Source organism: Ochotona princeps, chromosome 15, assembly GCF_030435755.1.
Source record: "Ochotona princeps isolate mOchPri1 chromosome 15, mOchPri1.hap1, whole genome shotgun sequence".
In the NCBI taxonomy this organism is placed as follows: domain Eukaryota; kingdom Metazoa; phylum Chordata; class Mammalia; order Lagomorpha; family Ochotonidae; genus Ochotona; species Ochotona princeps.
Window position 1 is genome coordinate 27,275,998 of NC_080846.1, and position 20,768 is coordinate 27,296,765.

Consider the following 20,768-nt stretch of genomic DNA (forward strand, 5'->3'; position numbering starts at 1 on the left):
TAGTCAAAGGCTCAATGCTCCATCAAGTAAAAGTAAAAATGAGGGTTATAACCTAATGAAAACAATCCTTGGGGTAGTGAAGGATATGGCTCCATATTAAGAAGCTGTTGATGTGCATCTATGAACATAGACACAGTTTCTGATTTTTCTTCTCCTGGCAGCTCTGCTCATCTAGGCTACAGATAGGTCACTGTAGGAGAGAGGCTGTTCTTGCTGTGCCTGGACTCTGAAATGTGGCTGAAGTCAGGGGTGTGAACTTGCTGTTGAGCATCTGAAAGGCAGTAACCTGAAACACCTTTCCTCTCATACTGCTTTGAGAACAACCTTGCTGACACCAAAGTGTCTATTCAGTCTTCTTTCTTTCTTTCTTTCTTTCCTTCTTTTCTTTCTTTTCTGTCTTTCTTTCTTTCTTTCTAGAACTGTTGAGCTCAGATTCCTACGTCTGCCTCCAACCATCTCGACTAGTCAAGAGATACCCTAGCACAGCCTTACTTTACCATGAATGTACACCTTTTATTATTAGAATGTTTCTAAGTATCAGCAAACAACAACAACAACAACAACAACACACACACACAAAACCTTACCCACTACCAGCTTTTGTAAATAAAGCTTTATGGGAGCACAGCCATACTCATTCATTTCTGTATGTTGCAGAGTTGTTTTTCTAACACAGTGGCTGAGTGGAGGAACTGTGAAAAATACCCTATGATTGAAAAACATGAAATATTTATTACCTAGTTGACAACTGAGAAAGTAGGACAAAATAAAAATATTTTTGTGACCAATAGGTCAAGAATTCATGTTGCTGTGGAAGAACAGAACATGGGATTCATGGGAAAGGGGAGAATCATCATGCTCTCCATAGAATATTTTCATGCATGTGTTTGAGCACACATGTGTGCATGTACATCTATCCGAGGAGAAGAGATAAAGTAGAAGTTCATGGATGAAAATGGGTGTAGTTTGCATGCAGTTTGTTCTCTTGGAAACACAGGTTGAAATCTGATGGGTGTCTGGCCGTAGTGGGAGGTGGGGACTTTAAGGGAGGAGTAGGTCCTTTACAGGGAATTAATTCTTGTGGGGTTGAGGAGTTATGGTGAGGCCTTCAGATTTAGCCATCTCTGTATGCATTTGCTCTCCCTTCCCCTGCCCACCGTGAGTGGAGGCAGTGCAAGGCCTTTGTGGGCACCATGCTCGTGGACAAGCTGCAAAACCCTCCACCGATATCATCAATTGCCCCACCTTGGGTATTCTGAGCCAGCCACAGGAAATGGACCAAACGTGAAGGGAGGTGACTTCTTACGAGTGCTCTTATTCCTTCTTTAAAAGCAACGAAAGGAAGCAGTTTTATCGTCCTTTCTTTTTATACTCCATGATGATTGTGAGTTCCATCGTTCAGACTGCATTTACAAGGAAGAAGAAATAGTTCTCACATTTTAGAGCTTTACAGCTCCAGGTGATAAAAGTAAGGTTTTTTTTTTTCCCGCTGGGGGAAAAAATATTTTTGCTGAGCCTCAAAGATAAGAAAGAACAAGTCCTGTGGGGAGAGGGCAAGGGGAACAAAGACTATTTCTCCAAGAGAAAGACATCTCCCTGGCTCGCCAGGGCTGGCTTCCCCGACGGCTCCCAGCGGAGATCTGATTCTGTGCTTTTTCCAGATTCTAGAGGTTTCTAGCATTCTTTGGCTCAAGCCCTTCTTCCTCTGTCAATACAGCCAGAATATTTACTCTCTCTCTCTCTCTCTCTCTCTTTTTTTTTCCTTTACATATCTCTCTCTGACAATGGCTGGGGGAAATTTTTTTCCTCTAAGGGTTTATGTGAGTAGATTGGGCTCATCTGGATGATTCTTGATCATTTTTCTATTTCTAGCGCCATACCCTTAACATCTGTCAGGGCAACATATTCATATAGGTTCTTAGGATTAGGGCATGGATATCTTTGGAAGACCATTCTTCTTTGTTTCTACTTTTAGAAATAGAGCAAACAAAACTCTTCATAATTGTTCCTTGAAATCTACTTTAGTACAGCCAGCAAATTTTTAGGGTAATTTTTTTTTAAGGAACATCAAAGGTGAACTTATTCGAAACACACATAGATATCCTATCTCCTGTTTTACTCCTCAGATGCCCACCGTAGTCAGGGATGGGTCGGTCAGGCTGAAGCTAGGTACTGAGGACTATGTGACTAGGTGGAGGGACCAGTGTTCTTGAGCCATCACCCCCTGAAGTGCACTTCTTTGGGATCTGGGGTTGGAAGTGGAGTCAGAACTTGAATCCAAGCACTCCTGTATGGGACACAATCATCTCAAGTATTTTTCTAACCACTGGGCCAAATACTTGACTTCTTTAGGAACTGAAGTTGCTTAATGTGATTCCAATACCTCTGTCTTTTGATTGTCCTAACTCTAAGACATAAAACACTTCCATTTGGTAAAGATCATTAGGTAGTTAGTCATGCTTTCCTCTTTGCTTCTTCTTCCTTGTGTTTTCAGCATCCTTTGCTGAAGTGTGTTTACTTTTCAGCAGTAACCAGTTCAAAGTGACATATACTCTCTAAGTGGCTAAAGAATCCTAGGTACTATGAGGAGGGGTAGTAAAAAGACAAAGAGGTAAGAACCTGGTGCCCAAAAGTCAAGAAAATTGGAGTTGGAGTTCATATGATTTTTAAAATTTGTTTCCAGGAGCAGATATATAGAGGAAGTAGATTTAAGGTCAATTTCCCCAGCATGTGGGATCTTCAAGTTTGGTGTTGGAGAACATTTGGAATTGGAGACAGGAGCCAGAAGAGATAGTTTTCTCTATAAAGGATACATTGGTGACCTGTGAGGTTGTATTAGTCATCCATAAAAAAGCCAGCTGCCTCTGTAAGCTTGCAAAAGATTTCAATGCCAAGGATTCTGAGTCTCTTCTTTTTTTTTTGATTTTTAAAATTTTTAATTCATTAATTACATTGTATTATGTGACACAGTTTCATAGGTACTTGGGTTCTCCCCACCCCTCCCAAAACCCTCCTACCATAGTGGATTCCTCCACTTTGTTGCATAACCACAGTTCAAGTTCAGTTGAGATTCCCCCATTGCAAGCATATCCCAAACATAGAGTCCAGCATCTTATTGTCCAGTCAAGTTCAACAACTTCTTAGGTATACCCTCTCTGGTCTGAAGACATAGCCAGCAGAGTATCATCCCGATCAATTAAAAGCTCCAATATACCATCAGCAAAAATTTACATCATTATGGAATTAATTGACATAGTAATGAGTAACCAATATGTTAAAAGTAAATGCGAGTTCTTAACCACCTTCTGTGACCACCTCATTGACATTTCAATTTTAGTTTATACACAACATATAACATACATAACATAACATGTTATACATAACATCATATCATCTTAAATTAAGGCAAACATGTGGTATTTAACCTTTTGGGATTGGCTCATTTCCCTTAGCATTATGGTTTCCAGTTTGGCCCATTTGGCCACAAAGAACTGCATTTTGTTTTTTTTAATAGCTGAGTAGTATTCCATGGAGTAGATGAACCATAGTTTTCTTATTCAATCCTCCGCTGATGGTCATTTTGGCTGCTTCCATGTTTTTGCAATTACTGATTGTGCTGCTATGAACATAGGGAAGCATGTTGGTTTCTCATAAAACAAGTGTTCTGGATATATTCCTAGGAGTGCTATTGCTGGATCATACGGTATGTTGATTTTGAGTTGTTTGAATGTTCTCCACACTGATTTCCATAGAGGCTGTACCAGCCTGCAGCCCCACCAGCAGTGGAGTAGGGTTCCCTTTTCCCCACAACCTCGCCAACAAGTGTTGTTGGTGCTTTTATTCATGTGGGCCAGTCTTACTGGCGTTAGGTGGTACCTCATTGATGTTTTAATTTGGATTTCCCTTATTGCCAGGGAACTTGAGCATTTTTTCATATGTTTATTTGCCATTTGGGTTTGTTCCTTTGTGAAGTGTCTGCCCATTTCCCGTGCCCATTTCTTGAGTGGCTTGTTTGTTTTGACATTTTGGTTGTTTTGTAGCTCTTTGTATATTCTGGAGATTAGCCCTCTATCACCTACGTAGTGCGCGAAGATCTTCTCCCATTCTGTGGGTTGCTTTTTTACTTTATTGATTGTTTCCTTTGCTGTGCAGAAGCTTCTTAGTTTGATGAGGTCCCAATTGTTTATTCTGGTCTTGATTTCTGTTGCCTTTGGTGTCCTTCTTAGGAAGTAGGGACCTACCCCTAGATCTTGCAGAGTATTTCCAACATTTTCTTCCAAAAGTTTGAAGGTTTCTGGATGTAGGTTTAGATCTGTTATCCATTTAGATTTGATCTTAGTGTATGGTGAGAGATGTGGGTCTATTTTTTTGTTTCTGCAGGCTATTAACCAGTTGTCCCAACAGCATTTATTGAACAGACCTTCCCAATTGCTGGATTGTCGTTTGTCTTTTTGTCAAAGATTATTTGGCTGTATATGTGTGGGTTCCCTTCTGGTGTTTCTATTCTGCTCCATTGATCTTCCTCTCTATCTTTGTGCCAGTACCAGGCTGTTTTGATAACCACTGCCCTATAGTATGTCCAGAGGTCCGGAACTGTGATTCCCCCTGCTAACTTCCTGTTCTTCAGGATGGTTCTAGCTATCCGTGGTTTTTTTGTGTTTCCAGATGAGCCTTTGGATCATTGTTTCCAGTTCCATGAAGAATGTTTTGGGCAATTTGATTGGGATTGCGTTGAATGTATATATTGCTTTTGGCAGTATAGACATTTTAATGATATTGATTTTACCTCTCCAGGAGCATGGGATGTTACTCCATCTTGTGAGGTCTTGTTCAATTTCTTTTTTAAGTGGTTTGTAGTTTTCTTCAAATAGGTCTCCTATTTTTGGTTAGATTTATTCCCAGATACAAAATTAATGAACAAAAATCAACAGCCATAGTGTATGCAAACAGCCCCAAGATGGAAAAAGATTTAACCAGCAAGATACCATTCAAAATAACAGATTCTGAGTCTCTTCTAAATGCAGTGGAGAATTTCTTGGTATGTGTAGCACACTATGTTTTGGACAAGTGTTCTCATTTTTCCTGAGATGGCTGAAATGGTTTCTGTGCCCATCCCAACTCCTGCACTTTCTGCATCTTCAAGGCTGTATGGTTCCAATACATTCCATGCATGAATTGGACACATATTTTTCAGACTAGAAAGAAGTTCAGAAGTATTGCTTTTCCTGTGTGGTAGGAAGCTAGAAAGAAGGGTGGACTCACAGTGAGAGGAGCTTGGGGTGATTTTTTTCCCCAGAAATGACACTAAAACTGCTATTGATTTTTGCTGGCACATAAGATCATTTAGTGAAGAGCAAACTGAGTGGAAAACTGCCAGACGATATCCTTAACATGAAGCAGGTTGGGTTCCAACCAGGGGATTTCAAAGTAACCCTTGGGACAACTAACCTGTTAGAGAATATGCATATGCATAACTCTCAAGCCATAGATTGAAGCTACAAGGTTAATGTAATGATTTGTAACGACTAAGAGAATACGGATTGAAGCCTTATCAGCAGGGTAAAGTAGAAAGCTCTATTGTGGGGGTTAGTGGTGGTGGTGAACAGGCCAGGCGAGAAGTGGAGGTCTTGGCAGCTGATTTACTCAAAGTTGTTTTCATGAAGTCCCTAAAGAAGTACTGGAGGAAAATGAGAGATGAGGCTCACAGCACAAGGAAAATCCATAGAGGGGACAAATGGAAAACCACAAAATCACCATTTAGTCAGAACAGTAAGACAGGCTCTATTATTCTTTTACTCTAGGTGAGATCTGTATTATTAATGGCTCTGTTTATAAAGGGCCTGTTTTTCCTTGTTTAGCGAATTTAGGCACTTATGAGGAAGAGAGGGCTAGTGGAAGCAGGCACTTAATAACTTTCTGTGATGTCTACAAATCCATCTAAAGGAGAGAACAGCCTCTAGTGGGACTAATTGGCCCACCAAATTCAGTTCTGTCTAAAGTTGCTTTTGAATATCTGGGCCTGATTTACAAAGAGACCAGGCTCTACTGCCTGTAGGTGGTGTGTTAGTGTGCCGCATTGCTGCATGGTTTTTATTTTGACATGCTAATAATACTCAGTCTTGAGAATTAAATGATATGCTGTTTTATGTGGACAGTGGTTTCTATGCCCCCCAAGGGCCATTTCAGTGAGACTCTTTCATAGCTGAAGATATGGGTGATGATGCTTGGAGAATATATTTCAAACGCATTGTTAGACATAAATAATTTGCTCTCTGGTGGATAATGAAGAAGGGCACTAGTTTTGGTACCTGTATTCTTGTCATACTTACCACAGCTGTCTGAGGTTTGTGCATGATAGATATGCCCAAAGCATTTGCAGTTACAGCTGCTTAGACTGTGGGCTATTTAGAGACTGGGTATTTCCCACAATGTTACTGGCTAATGTGGATTTAACAGATAGTATGTTAGTCATTGTAAACGTAAGGGTCTTGAATGGTTAGGTAGGTAGCAAAATATTTGACGTAAGTTGGCATAAGTTTTGGTGAGTATCAGAGCCTGTAGATAACTGGAAAATGCAAACCATGCTCAAAGGCCTTCTGATTCAGAAATTAGAACATAATGTTTGGCTGCAGATCATCTGTACAAGCTGTGAAGACGCAGGCTCCCAGTCATCAACCCCCGTCTCTGAAGTTAGATTTTACTCCAGACCATTGCAGCTTTGAGGAATGAGTATATGTCAGATTCATCTTTACATCACATTGTACTTTTTCAATCGCTGTTGCTGGATAGCAGAATGCTTCCTAAGGAAAAAAAAATAGCTGTTCTGGTGCTTCCAGCGATAAAAATCTTATTGCAGCAGAGAGGTGATTGGTTTTGAATTACAACTTGAAGCAGTTACAAACATGTCTCATATTTATGTACTGAGCACATGTCAAAGATTTATTCAGCTCTTTAATGAAGAGAAACATGATTGTAAATCTAGTTGAAAGAAGACTTTGAGGTTCTAGCATACAGTCATTGAAAGAAGGCATCCTGGATTGAGCTACACGTTGGCTGATGTTTCATAGAACAAGAAAACCCTAACCTTGAGGTTCTAGGTGCTATTTTTTTCCCCTACTGAACAGAAACCATTTACATGCTTCATAATAGACAAAAGTAATTATCCATTTGTCGATCTTCACAAATTAACACTTCATTTAACAGTACATGGGCCCTCATCAACTATAAACAGGAAGTTAGCAACAATTCCACCTTTGACATCCAAATCCTGCCTTTGAAATCCAATGTTCTCTGAGCAATGTGTGCACAGTCAGCTGGGGATGTTGTTGAGGTGCAGGTTGGGATAAAGGAGGGCTGGTATCGGGCCTGAGATGCTGCATTTTTGACCTGGCCCCAGGTGGTATTGATGCTGTTCTTCTGGGATCCATCCTTGGGTGGCGGTAGAGTCAGAGGACATGTTAGACTAGAATAGGTGTGAGGATAGTGTTCAAGTGTGCCGTTCCAGAGGCATGTAGTAGATTTTCTGTCTTATTTATCTATTTTAAACAGCTTCCTAAAAAGTAGATGAATAAGATTGGTATTAGATCAGTACATGGCTGTGTACAGTGAGTTCGCTCTTGACTTACTCATTCAAAATCTGAATATGAACTTTTGTGCCCGTGAAAGCTTTTGTCTAGGCTATCTGTTCTCACACTCTGTTCATGTGGTATTTTTCCACTTGAGTTTGTACCACTTATTTGTACAGGAATGTGTAAACAGGAATTTACTGATAAAATGAACTTAGGAACTAATTCTAGAATAATATTGATTTTTCTTTCCCTGAATGCTACAAAATGTAAAGGGATTTCCACCCCCCCCCGCCATAAAGGGTGTGTGTCATCTTATGATGCAGATGGCTTTAATTCAGCCCATTCATTTCTCACAACATAAAGGCGTTTGAAGCAGACAAGGCTGTGCATCATGTGTAGGAAAAAGCAATCAACACGAACACACCACAGATGTTTTCCAAGCAGAATCAATCAGCCTCTGGCCCAGTTAGAATTTTCCCTCTACCAGAGTTTGAGGTCATCCATTTGGTTCTGTTGACCCTGAAACATGTTCCCCTTCAGGTTGTGATGGGAGAAGATTCTGAACAGGCTGATGTGAATAAGTATTGGCCAAGGGTCAGGGAGGAAGAAGCAACTTTTGCCAGAATATTAGCCTCACACAAGGTTATCCCAAGTTCTGTCATTCAAGACAGGATCCCTGGGCGAATGTGTAAGGATTTGGGAAATACAGAGTCAAATAAATAGGTTTGTTTTAAGTGTAGAAATTCTTAAACTCTTTAATAAAATAAAATGCTAAATGAACTTCCCCCAAATGCTGAAAAGTTTATTTTTACAAGTCTCTCATATGTCTGTCATACTAGGAACATATTGATTGTCAAAATACTTTTCATTCAATACTGGCTTTTTGTTTGCTTTATTGTTAAAAGGGAAAAGATTCAGATAGCAATTTTTTTGACATTGTGAAATGTAAGTTCATTTTGGAAATGTTAAAATGTGAAAGTGGTATAGAGAGTTGAGAAAATGCGTTATATGGCAGTGGTCTCCTTTTATGGAATGCATATCACCGTTCCAGGCTGTGAGTGTTCCTAGGAGTACCGTTTAAGAAGCACGAGTCTCAAATGTTTTCTGAAAGGGAGGAATTCATTATGAGCTAAGACCTGACCAGCTAACGTTTATTTATTCATATTTTCAGGAAACTCACTGAAGCATCTGTATGTATTTTCCTTTATATATTAGTATAATATGAAAATTATATTAATCAACTGAAATAGGTTTAGCTGATTGGTATTTTAATGGCCATGAATCAAGGGTGTTTCAATTTCCAGCTATAACCAGTACATTTTCTGTTTTTTTTCTTACTTTTTAAAAAATTTTACTTTTGATGATGTTTATATAGTTGAGAAGGATGAATGCTCATGTGGGGGCACTGATTAGGGTGGGAAGAGTTAAGGAATAGGGGAAAGTGGGTAAGACCATTATTTCCAATTTTCGTTTTCTTCTTCCTGTATCTGGGGAAAGTGGGGAGAAAAGGGGAGAAGCCACACCCAGCATCCTAACTGCATCAGTACCCAGGGTGGGGGAAGGCCACCTGATGTCATCCCAGGGTCCCTGATGTGCAGCATGCTCTGAGGGTACCAACTCAAGTGGTTTTGATTGCTCTGAGATGCCACTGATTTCATTGCTCCAAGGATGAAGAAATCCTTCTAAGGCCGATTGACTGACATAGCCCACCCTAGAGTCTGCGTTTTTCTCTATACCAGATGCTTGCTGTTGAAGCTTGGCAGAGAAAGTTGTTCAATTTGTTTTGCCCTCCATCCTCTACTATGATATTAGATGTCTTCTGTAGACCCCAGGGAACTGCCATGTCTCCCATGTGCATCTGAGTATGCTGTCCACTGCACTGTCTTCAGCAACTGTGGAGGCAGCCCCAGTTCTGACACATGTACTCCAAGGTCAGACCATAGATCCTATAACTCTCCCTGTGATTGGAGTTCTGAGTACAGCAGTTCAGTTGCGGAGGGCGTTGTCCCCAAAGAAAACTCACCAGAGGTGACTCCAGAAATGACTCCTGTGTGTGTCAGCCAATACAGGGTCTGGCTGAGTCCATCACCCACATCAGCTACACGCACACTGGTGGTTGCAGTTTCTGGGTCAGTTCTGTCTCCAGCCCCATCACTTATGCAAACCAATGGATGCTGCAGCCCAGCCCAACCCTTCCCATCCTATACTCAGCCCTCATGTACACCAGCAGGAACTGTAGTCCAGTTGGAGCGACCCCCAATAATCCCCACCAGATCTGTCCCCAGCCATGGTTCCTGCACATGCTGGTATGTGCAACAGACTGGTCTGATCTGTCCTGCATTCCATTTGGTTCTTGTATACACCAATGGGTGCTTAGCCTAGCTCAGCCCAACTGGCCCCACTATCCAACTCATATTATGCTGGCAGATGCTACTGCCTGTCCAGCCAGTCACCAGTACATTTTCAAGATGACAGTGGTAATAATGAACTGTAGTTCCACATTAAAAATATAACTGTACTGCTAGATAACATGTTCCTAATTGCCAAGGACATTTGCCTGTTTGTTGGTCTCTTGCTTTTACCTATCTGGCGGGGGGCAGAGATCCTTTGGATGCTGAAAGATTTATGCCCAGCTATAATTCTTTCTGAACATGGATGACATTAAAAATGACCATTTTAGTGTCTCTACAGTGAGTTTGAAATAAGCCCCAGGCTTATTTATTCCATGTAGAGTCTTTGAACTAGGTTAGCTCTTTGGATCATTTGATACAAAGCTGACAAAAGGCTGGAAGAAATGCACTTGTATAATTCTTAATTGAGTAGTCTGAGTGGATGATCAGCTTGTGTGTTACTTCAACGAGCAATTTAATGAAAAGCTAATAATGTCTATTCCAACTCATTACTTTCACTTTTGTATCTGTCATAAATATAGAACAGTTGTAGCATCTTGTAAAAACTCTAATTCTTAACTATCCCCATGGAACTTAACTTTTGTCCTTTATTATGCTTTCACTGTTACTTTTCCTTGATCTCATTTTCTGTGTTGTGTTTTTTAACGAAAAAATTACATATTTGAGAGTCAGAGTGACATGGGTGTGGAGTGGTGTCAGAGAAACCGAGAGGTCTTCCAGCCTCAGACATTGCTGGGCCAGAAGTTGGGAAGATCATTTGGTTCTTCCACATGGGTAGTAGGCACCCTTGTAGTTTAACTATCATCTGTTGCCTCCCAGGTGCATTAGCAGGATGCGGGATCAGCAGTGGTGTAGCTGGGACTTTAATCGGCACTCTGTGATACTCTCCCAAGTACTCTGTACTTGTAACCTGCTGCCATACAAGGCCTGTCCCTCTCTTTGTTTTTCCCTCTCTTTGAGTGCTTTAAGGCCTCATGCCTATGACTAAGTTTCCCTTGAGAATATTTAATATTGCAGTCCAGGATGTTTTGCTTTGTCTATGTGCGTATGTTTCCCTTGTGATGTTTTTTCTGCTATTTTGAAGCATCTACCATCTATTTTTATTGTGATTAGAGCAATAGTTATTTGAAATAAAGAAGAAGGGCTCTGGGCTCTACATTGCCTGCTATGTTTAGAAACAAGTCTATTTACAACCTGAAGGAGTTGGACGTTATTGGAGGTTGAATCTTTCTGTCATTTATAACTGTGTCCTGGTGGCCTCAGAAACCTGGCATGATGAGAAACATAAATGAGAAACACAACACAAGCAACACAACACAGCAGATCTATTTTAGATATTTGGAAACTCATGGAAATAGAGCTGCTTTGGTAACTCTTGTTTCTCTGGGTACTGAGGGCAAACTCACTCTGCTGGGTACCTCTTTCCTTGTATCTGCTTGATGCTACTGCCACCATCTGCAGTTGGGACCACAGCATCATCAGTACTTGGTGGATATGCTGCTTTGGTCACTTGATGGATGGTGCATAGTGTGGTGCACTGTGGTGGAAAAAACCTGAACTTCATGTTAGTACGTTCCGGTGGAAGCTTTGGTATTTTCCTGAGCACAGGCTCAGGCTAGGCACCAAAATGAAGAACACTGACCCTTGTTTCTCTTTGAATGTGGGGATTTTCTCTTCCTCCTACTTGGTGATGTGTTAGGAGCAGATGTAATGCATGCCCTGGTGCTCTCTGTGTTATGCCCTGGGATGGCAGTACTTGGATCTCTCTTTAATATCTGAGAAATCCTAACTGTACCCAAAAGGAGCTATGTTGTTGGTAAAATAAATTTAAAGCCATTTTAAGCAACCAGATTGACCAGCTTATTCCATGCCTCCCGAGTTCTCACACTGAGTTCTTCCTTTTTTCTGCTCTCAGTAAGTTAGTATGCATTCATCAAGAAGAGCAGATTTCTGCAGTCATTTTAATTTCAATAAAATTGTACAAAAGAGTTTCCTGGCTTAACTGCAATGGAGTAGGCTCTCAAAATCTTAAGTTGTATTAACAGAAATATCTGTGGTGTAATTCCATCTCTAGCAAAAGCGGAAAGAAGATGGTTGGGATTTTTTTTATAAGCTAGAATAGCAGAGGTAATGTTGTATCAAACCATAGGAATTTAATTACCTCATTCCACAAATGTAGTTTTCAAATAAAGGAGTCAAAAGGATTTCCAAAACTATTCTTTTGAACTCTGATATAAAAACTCAGAATACATTTAGTAAATGTAAAATGTATTACTGTACATTATGAGCCACTACAATGAATGGTAGCACAATAAGAAACACGACATGAGATTGAACCCACAGTGATTAAAAATCTCATTGCTTTCTTCTTAGAAATATTGGAATTTGCTTAGAGTTTCTTATGCTTGCCACTGTAAGGGTGCAATCTTCTGGAATGTTCCTGGTGGGTTGATTTCACCCAGGAGAAAGATCTTAAGGTCTCCCAGAAAATGGAAAGGCTGTCATTTGAAGGCTTACATTCAGACTAGATGTAGTTAAGAAATGCTGTTAAAGATGGAAGGAATGAATTACTTGGAGTGGGGTAGGAGATTCAGTATTCTCAAGATCTTAAGGTCTATCCTTTACAGTGTTCATAAAAAAGTATTTGCTCAGCAATGAAAGCGAGGCTGGCACAGACTGATTGAGGTACTCTATTATTGAAAAGCCTTTAAAGACTTTACAAAAACCTATGTGTCTCCTTCTTATTACAAAGGCGACACATATTCATTGCAGAAAATTTAAAAAAATGGATAAGGGAGCAAAAGAAAATAAAGATAATTTGTAATATCACAGCCGCAGTGACTTACTCGTAGCATCCTGGCATATAGCCTGCAAGTTTTTCTGAGAAGTCGTTTTGCCTTACCAAATAAGAATGGAGTAAAAGGGAGTTCTGGTTTTGGAAAAAGGAGCAAGGAGGTGTTCATCCATTTATCAAACACTTGGGCTGTCAGGAGAGACTTTATCTTTTATACCCACAGAAGCAAGAATAAATTGGAAGTACTCTAGAAATACGGGGCTTATGACTTTTCACTCAGCTAAGTTGCAAAGTGTCTTAGTGAGTAGCATATGTGACTAATGAGTTTTGTTTGCTTTTCATTCTTCTTTGAGAGAAAGCAATGAGTGAATAACACTTTTTAATTAAAATATTTATCTCCATCCATAATTTCTCAATCTTTACATTTTGCTTTAATTCTCTTCCCATTGGTGGGTGCTAACCAATCAGTCATTCTGTTTTCTTTTTGATTAATATTGTGGACATCTTTCAGTAGCAAACATATTCTGAAGCTTCCCCACAGCACTTACTCCATTATGCCCAAACTACAAAGGGAGTAAAAGGGAAATTGAAATCTAGAAAATTGAGTGAACCCTGTTGTGTAAGACATCATTTTTTTCTTGAACTTTTATGTTGTAAGGATTGACAAAGAAGTGATGTAATGTAATGGATAATTCAGGGTGTAGAGCTCATGATCAAATTATGGGTTCAGGACTGGGTTCTGTTAGTTACTGGATAGGTGATGTTAAAGGAAAAATTATTCATGAACTTTAGTAAAAAATGATAAGGGAGACTTTATTCAGGGCCATTATGATAGATATAGGAACAAATACAGTGGGAATTTTGCAATAGAGGGTAGAGATTGAGTTTAACTTCTAATGTAACAAAGGAGAGTCAAAATTTGTTATCAAGAAGCAGGTTGGAAATTTGCTGGGCATGAGCATCTGGAGAATAAATAAGAGGAACTCTGGAGGTGAAGAGGGCGATGGTTAATCTGATAGAACCAGGCTTTTGTTGAAGCCAGCCCAATATGATCAGACAGCCATTGGGGGAGAGGAGGAACTTAAAAACCTGGTCAGATATTGCAGGTTACCCACTACCAATGGTGATTCCAAACAGATCCTGTGGGCAGGGGAGCTTGGCTGCATGGATTTAGCAGGATGCTCACCAAAACTGAACAAGGTCCACATGAACACAGAAGTCACAAAAGTTCAGACTCATGGAAAGGAAGTTCAGAGGAAGGGCACTAGAGTTTGGTCAAGGAGAGTCTTTGTTAACTAACCCTGGGCCACTTACTCAACTCCATTGGGCCTTGGTTTCATCTCTTTACAAGGAGACCAATAATACCATCTAATCCTGTGCAGTTGTGTGGGGATCTACGAGATAATGCATTGTAAAGTTGCTTAGCACAGTGATGCTAAGTATTCAAAAACTGCCAGTTAGTGTAATTTCCATGACTGCACTGGGAGATGGGAAGGGTTCCTGGGGAAAGTTTCCATCTTTCCTTGGGTAGAGAAGTAGAAATGTGTGCCTTTGGGTAGGTTTCCAACTTTCAACAACTTAGGCTTTCTTTTCTGAAGTGTGGACTGTGTTGTTCATTTTATAAAGGGTTTTAGGTGGGGATTGAGTGCTACTTTCTGATGTAAAGTGTTTCAACCCTGCACAATGGAAGTTGCCTTCTTTCTAAGATGTCAAGTTTCTCCCTGGATCTGGAGAAGGCTTCTCCTGAGTTTAATGGTGCACTTTCCCTGAGTGAACTTGAAAAAAGACAAGTCATAGGAAAGCCTAGGAAAATAAGGGAGAAATTATTGTTTTTGTCCCTGAGAGCACATGAAATATGAATTCCTGATGAAATTTCTCAAGCACATTTGAAGCAATGCTGTTCTTTCACGCATGCAGCCCTTTCGTAATAATGAAATAAAGCAATAAATTTGGGATTTCAAATCATGGCTGCTCCTCCTGCTGAGTAAAAGCTTCTGAGAACTCAAGCTGGGTGTTTGCAGTCTGGCAATATTAACATAAAAATACATTTAAAAGACTATTGGAAGAGTTCCAAGAGAGGTGGAAATACATTTCACATTTGTCTCCATGTTTGTGCACAGGGGTCCTATGTGGCCTGCAATGAGCAAGGGTTACAAGTCCTCGGTAATGAAACTAGAGGAGAGGCCTTAAAATGGCGTACTTTAGGAAGATGTAAATGGTTAGCTGTCATACAACTTTCCTTGGGCTATTTGCTTTGTCCTTTCTCAACACTGGATGTCTTTCCACAACTCTGATGGTCTCTCCTGTAGTTTATTTATTGATTGGATAAATATTTATTAGGCATTTGCCCTGAGTCAGCCCTTGGAAATTCAGCTGTGAAACAGGTGCCCATGGGTCTACTCTGGGGGTTTACAGTCCAGTGAGAGATACAGATAAATATCAAGAGATACAGATAAGAACACACATGCCAATGTAGCCTGATAAAGGCAGAGATAGGAAGGAAGAGCCCTTGCCTTAGGTTCAGGGAGAGGGATTGGAAATCAAAGGGGCCTCTTGTGGCAAGGCTCTGGGCAATCAGATGGTGCTTTGATGACTTTGCTGCTCTATGAGCTTATTGATAGGATGGATGTTAGCACTTGGGGAAACTTGCATTCCCATGGGCTGAGTCCATGCTGGAAAGTGCCTCTGATTTGAGTTGTAGAATCTGTTAAACTATGATTAAGTCCGTCTAATATGTAATGTCCCAGTAGAATCAGAGCTCTGAGACAAGGAGTGAGTCAGTCATGTAGACACTTAGGGAACCTTCATCTAATTTACAAGTCTTAAAGTTATTTAGCATTTGACATGCGTTTGTCATGTGAAACTCATAATGCTGCTTCAACATAAGCAGGGCTTTGTCCTTTCACACAGATCTGGTGCCTGCATAATGGAAACTCATGAAAAACTTCGTAATAAAGGGAAGTTTAGATAAGTTAAGTAACATTTCCAAGGCCACACAGCAAAAACAATGGCAGAAATTGACCTAGTAGTTGTACACTAGTCCTAATCCCATGTACCAAATCACATCTTAGAAGTTGTAGGTCTCAGGGAAAGTATGACTGGGCTAGGGCCAGCAGGGGCAGGTGTTTGGTCTGCTAGCCACGAAGTGGCTTTTAGATTTTTAAAATCCTGCTCTTCTCTAGCAGGATGGTAAGTGAGCATCTTCTGATCCAGAAAGTATCTGTGATCTATGACATCACATATGATGTGTGTATAAGCATGCACACACACATTTCTGCATATTGATGAAATTAAAAATGCTAAAATTTACACATCAGAGGAATGTCCAGACTCATAACTTCTCTTGGTAAGACCAGCTTCCCTAGGAGTCATCTTGTCTTTGAGCCAGGAAATACATGACCAGTGCTTACTTGCTCTTGTCCCATTAGAGGGGTTTCATGGTTCTCATTTGGAAAGTAGAGCTTCATCTTTAGCCACCTGTCTCTTCTCTGAGCAGGGTGGAGGGCTTGCCTGATGAGGTGCAGCCCTGGGGAACCTTTCTTCTGCAATGCTCATTTTTAAAATAAAGATTTATGTTTCTATTGGAAATTCAGATCTCCAGAGAGAAGGACAGACATACCTTCCATCTACTGGTTCACTTCTCAGATGACCACAAGAGCCACAGCTGAGCTGATCTGAAGCCAGGGTCTTAGAGCCTCTTCCAGCTCTCCCATGCGGATACCAGATCCCAATGTTTTGGGTCATCCTTCAAGGTTTCTCTAAGCCATAAACAGGGAGTTGGACTGGAAGTGGAGCAACCAGGACATGAAATGGCACCCATAGGGAATCTTGGCACTTGAAGGTGGAGGATTAATTTGTGGAGCCATCATTCCAAACCTGTCATTGTATGACTAATGAATGGTTTCAGTGGCAGGGTAAGATCAAATGATTTCACAGGCATTGTACAGCCAGTGGGCTGGACATCCCCCATCTCTTGTAGGGGTGGGGAAGCAAAACAGGATTGTTGTCCCAGGCTGTGAAAGACATCACCTCTCTTGGTAGGGGGGAGTTAGAGTTTGGCAAAATAGCCTGACTTGAGACAACAGAAATATTTCAAGTCATGCCATTCTTTCTTGTTTCATGAAATCTTATCATCCCAAATTAATTTTGTGTCTCTCACATAACATATCTAAATCAAATATAAGTAGATCCCTATAGTTTTAAAGTAATATTCTGCAGTACTTAGCTTTGTGATTTGTGACATGGCTTTTTTAATATAAACACAACATAGTCTGTTTCTAACCTAGTCTCATTTATTAGAGTCTCATGTCTCCTGAGGGATGCTAATTGCTTCCCACCTAGCCAAGGACAGTCTTCCTCTTTTGACTGGTTTATAGTGTGTGTTACTCCTGACAAGCCCATGCTGTTACTTAGTTGATTCAGGTGTCACAGAGGAAATGAAGGTACTAGTACTAAGGCAAGCTATGGAAGAATGGTTACAAGCAAGGCAGGTAGACCTCCCTCACCCATTTCCTGGCACACATCATGCTCAACCTTGGCGGATGCGATGTAAACATCTATTGTAGAGTCCTGTCTCTGGAAATTGGAGGAGGGCAGTGGGGTACATTGCAAATATGGGCATGGAGGGTTCGGCACATCTGATTCCAACACAATTCTCTTGCCCTAAACTTGCAGATGTTATTCAACCTGAGTCTGCTTCCTTATCTGTAAAATGGGGAACTTGGCTCTGGCTTGTGATAGTAATTCAGTAAATGATGGTTATTGATTTATTCTATTTTCCCCATTTCAAAGACAAGGAACCTAACACTCAGAATGGGTTGGCAGTGTTCCCAAGGTCAAGTAACTAGCAGAGCCTACATTTGAACCCTTGACCTCTCACTTCAAAGTGCATGTGCTTTACTGCCACACTGCTCACAGTCATGGTGCCTGCCGCACAGGGCTGTTCTGTGAGGCAAAGTGCTTCCCACTGTGTAGATTGCAGGCTTCAATAACTGGCAGCGATTGTTATTAGGGCTTGGGGAGCTCAGCTGAGCTTACGTGCTATCTAGAGGTTCAATTATCTGCAGCCCCTCATCGTGACAGGGCCCCCCGAGTCGCAGGTACATCTTTTCAGGCCCATTTACACATATCGATGGTTGGTGTCAACTCTGAGTGTGAGAGATGATGATGGTAATGGTGATGCTTAGTGACTAGAAAAGAAACATGACTTCATTAATACAAACTTAAAATAGAAGACTGCTCAGTGCAACAGACCGGTAAGGATAGCTCTCCTCACTAAGCGTACTTTTCTCATCAGTTCTCAGACATACAATCATCTTCCAGGATTCCTGCTCATGCCTGAAAAGAAGCAGGTGAAAAAGTGCACGCTCTTTAGCCCTAAGGTCTAAGAGGGCGTTGCATTTTGTAATGCAGGGATAAAAATAAAACGACCCTCTAAATGCAGTGGTGACTACCCACAGTGAACTTGGGAGTCAGTAAAAACCTCATTTTTCACACTAACATTCTAGAGCTGACCTTTAAAATCACCACATCTGGGGAGAATGTGTGATATGAGGCAGAACATTTTAGGGCATGCCAAAGGAGAAATGGCTCAGAATGTGCTCATCAGTTTTCTTCTCCTTCAAGGAGTCCAGAATTGCTTAGGTTATAAAAATCAGCTCTTGGATATTTCCAAACCTATGGTGTTTGCCTAAGTAGGTATTCTATATAAAGTAGATTAAACACATACCTAAATGGAATGCTGATCTGTGTGCCTAATGAAGTGAAGTGTGTGTGTGTGTGTGTGTGTTTGTGTGTGTGTGTGTGTTCTCTCCTGGTGAGCTGTAGGCATTTCTAAGAACAGCTAGTTATAAATTAAGTTCAGCAAAGGATTGTTTGAAAAAAGATGGAATTGCTTTGAAAGAAGAGCCATACTCTGTGCATTGCTTTGTTATGGAGATGTTGTATTGAGGCTTGTGCACTGCACCAGGGTCCAGAGTGTAATACTGTTGCATATTAAACTGGCTTTTTGGATTTGTGAACTTCAAAATACTTGCAGGTCTGGAAGGCACAAAAAGAAGCCTGTTTGTGTTGGTAATAGCCTTCTTACAGAACCCTGGAAATTGTGGAAAACAGAATTGTGGGAAATGGAATTGGATGGGTTGGTATCCCACAGATTCATCTCCAAGAGAACACATCATCTGTCTGATCTCATGGGTCATTGTCTGCTAAATGAAGGTCTGGGTGGCGATGCCAGTAGAAATCCCCCCTAGATGCTGATTCTAAGCTGTCTGTACTGCGAGGAACTTCAGTGCTTGGATCTGTCACAAGTGCCTCCATCCCCTGACCAGGCACAGTTATCATTGTCCCTGGCTAAGCTCCAATTGGCTACAACCTTTAGAAATAGCACATTGGCAAACTTTCCCCCCTGACATTTTCTGATGAGGATCCAGATGTCAGAATTAGTGGGTTTCCAGAATAGTTGCTTGTAATGGAGGAGGCCAGAAGCCACTTAACTGCAAGGCAGCTGAGCCTCACTAGGAAATAGTTGCTAATAAACCATTGTGCACCTGCCTAAAGACTGTGGCATCTCAGGGCTTGAGTGTAGTAAGGAAGCCAGATCCTCTCTCTCCGATGCGGAGGGCCACTGACTTTGAAGCCAACATTTTCTGGTGATTAAAACATTCAATTCCCACTTTGAGTGCCTGGTTTCAAATCTTGGATCTGGCTCCCAGCAAGTTTTTTGTTGATATTGTTTGTTTGTTTGTAATAATACATCCTTGAAGGCAGCAGTGTTGGCTCAAATGTTTGGCTCCCTACTACCCAAATGGGAGGCCTGGACTGAGTTCCTGGCTCGTGGCTTCAGACTGGCTGACACCTGGTTGACTGATGTGGGCATTTTGGGGGAGGCAGTGAATCGGTAGCTGAGAGATTTTCCTCTATTTGTCTCTCCCTGCCTATTAAGCAATGAAGTAAGATAAAGAAGCATAGATGAGTCCAAGCAATGGATCTCTTTCTCAGAGCGAAAACCAATTAGAAGGCTACTGTAGAGGAGATAACTGTCTTTACAGCCTGTAATATTGGGAAATTGGCTGAGTTTAGTAATTGCAGATCTGGAAAGCTGGCATTGACCCTATTGGCATAGCCTACTGGGAAACTCTTCTTGTTTAGACATTTCTTCCTTCCTTCGTTCAGTGTTTGCCGAGCATCTGCTATATGTCAGGCAAGAGGCCAGAGAGCAAACATTCAAAACAACAGCAACAAAACCGAGTTAGAACTAGTCAGTTCATGAAGTTCAGGGTCTGAGAGAGTAGACAGGCAAGAAGACTGGCAACCTCAATATGTATAAAGAAAAGCTGCATTGAGGCTGAGAGGACACCCTTACCAGGACAACCTGTGGGGATTACTCAGGGAAGAGAGAACGGTGTTCCAAGGCGTTGGTGGGAATCCAAAGAGAGCGAAGTCACAATGGCCACACGTCCTGTGTAGGATGAGCGATCAGGAGAAAGGGGGTCAAGGACTCAGGCCCCAAAGGAGGCAGGGTGTATATCACGAGGTCTTCTCTGCTGTGTGAAGATGTTCTGTCCTTTTTTGGAGGGCAATGTGGGCAGTGAAGGTATATAACTGGGTTCTCACTTGACTGTTGTGAGCTGGCCTTGGGGGGTGGGACTGCCTCAGAAGATCCTGGCAGAGTTCTCGGGCAGGTGGACCAACTCCTTGGGTGACACTGAAGTCACATGGATGTGTGGTTGTCCTGCTAGACCACAAGTTGGAGGAAGAAAATTGGAGAGTGGACATGTCTATATGTTTCATTTTAAAATACACCTTTGAAGGCTGGTGTCTGTTCAATGTTGAATGATGGAAAATCTGGGTAGCTGGCCTTTGAAATTGAAAATGTTCCCAGATAAGTTGAACAAGGGGTGATAAAAGAGCAGTGACCAGAGGACACTTGCAAGAAATTACCTGTTTGATCTTGAATACAACCAGAAGATACAGGCAATAGTAGTTAAGATGCAC

At 41.2% G+C, this 20,768-nt stretch overlaps 1 protein-coding gene across 1 annotated transcript in view; it reads left to right on the forward strand.

The window, feature by feature from the left end:
• The window catches only part of TPH2 (tryptophan hydroxylase 2), a 101,181-nt gene that overhangs the window by 58,197 nt on the left and 22,216 nt on the right, over positions 1-20,768 (forward strand). The gene's annotated exons all lie outside the window — the stretch shown is intronic.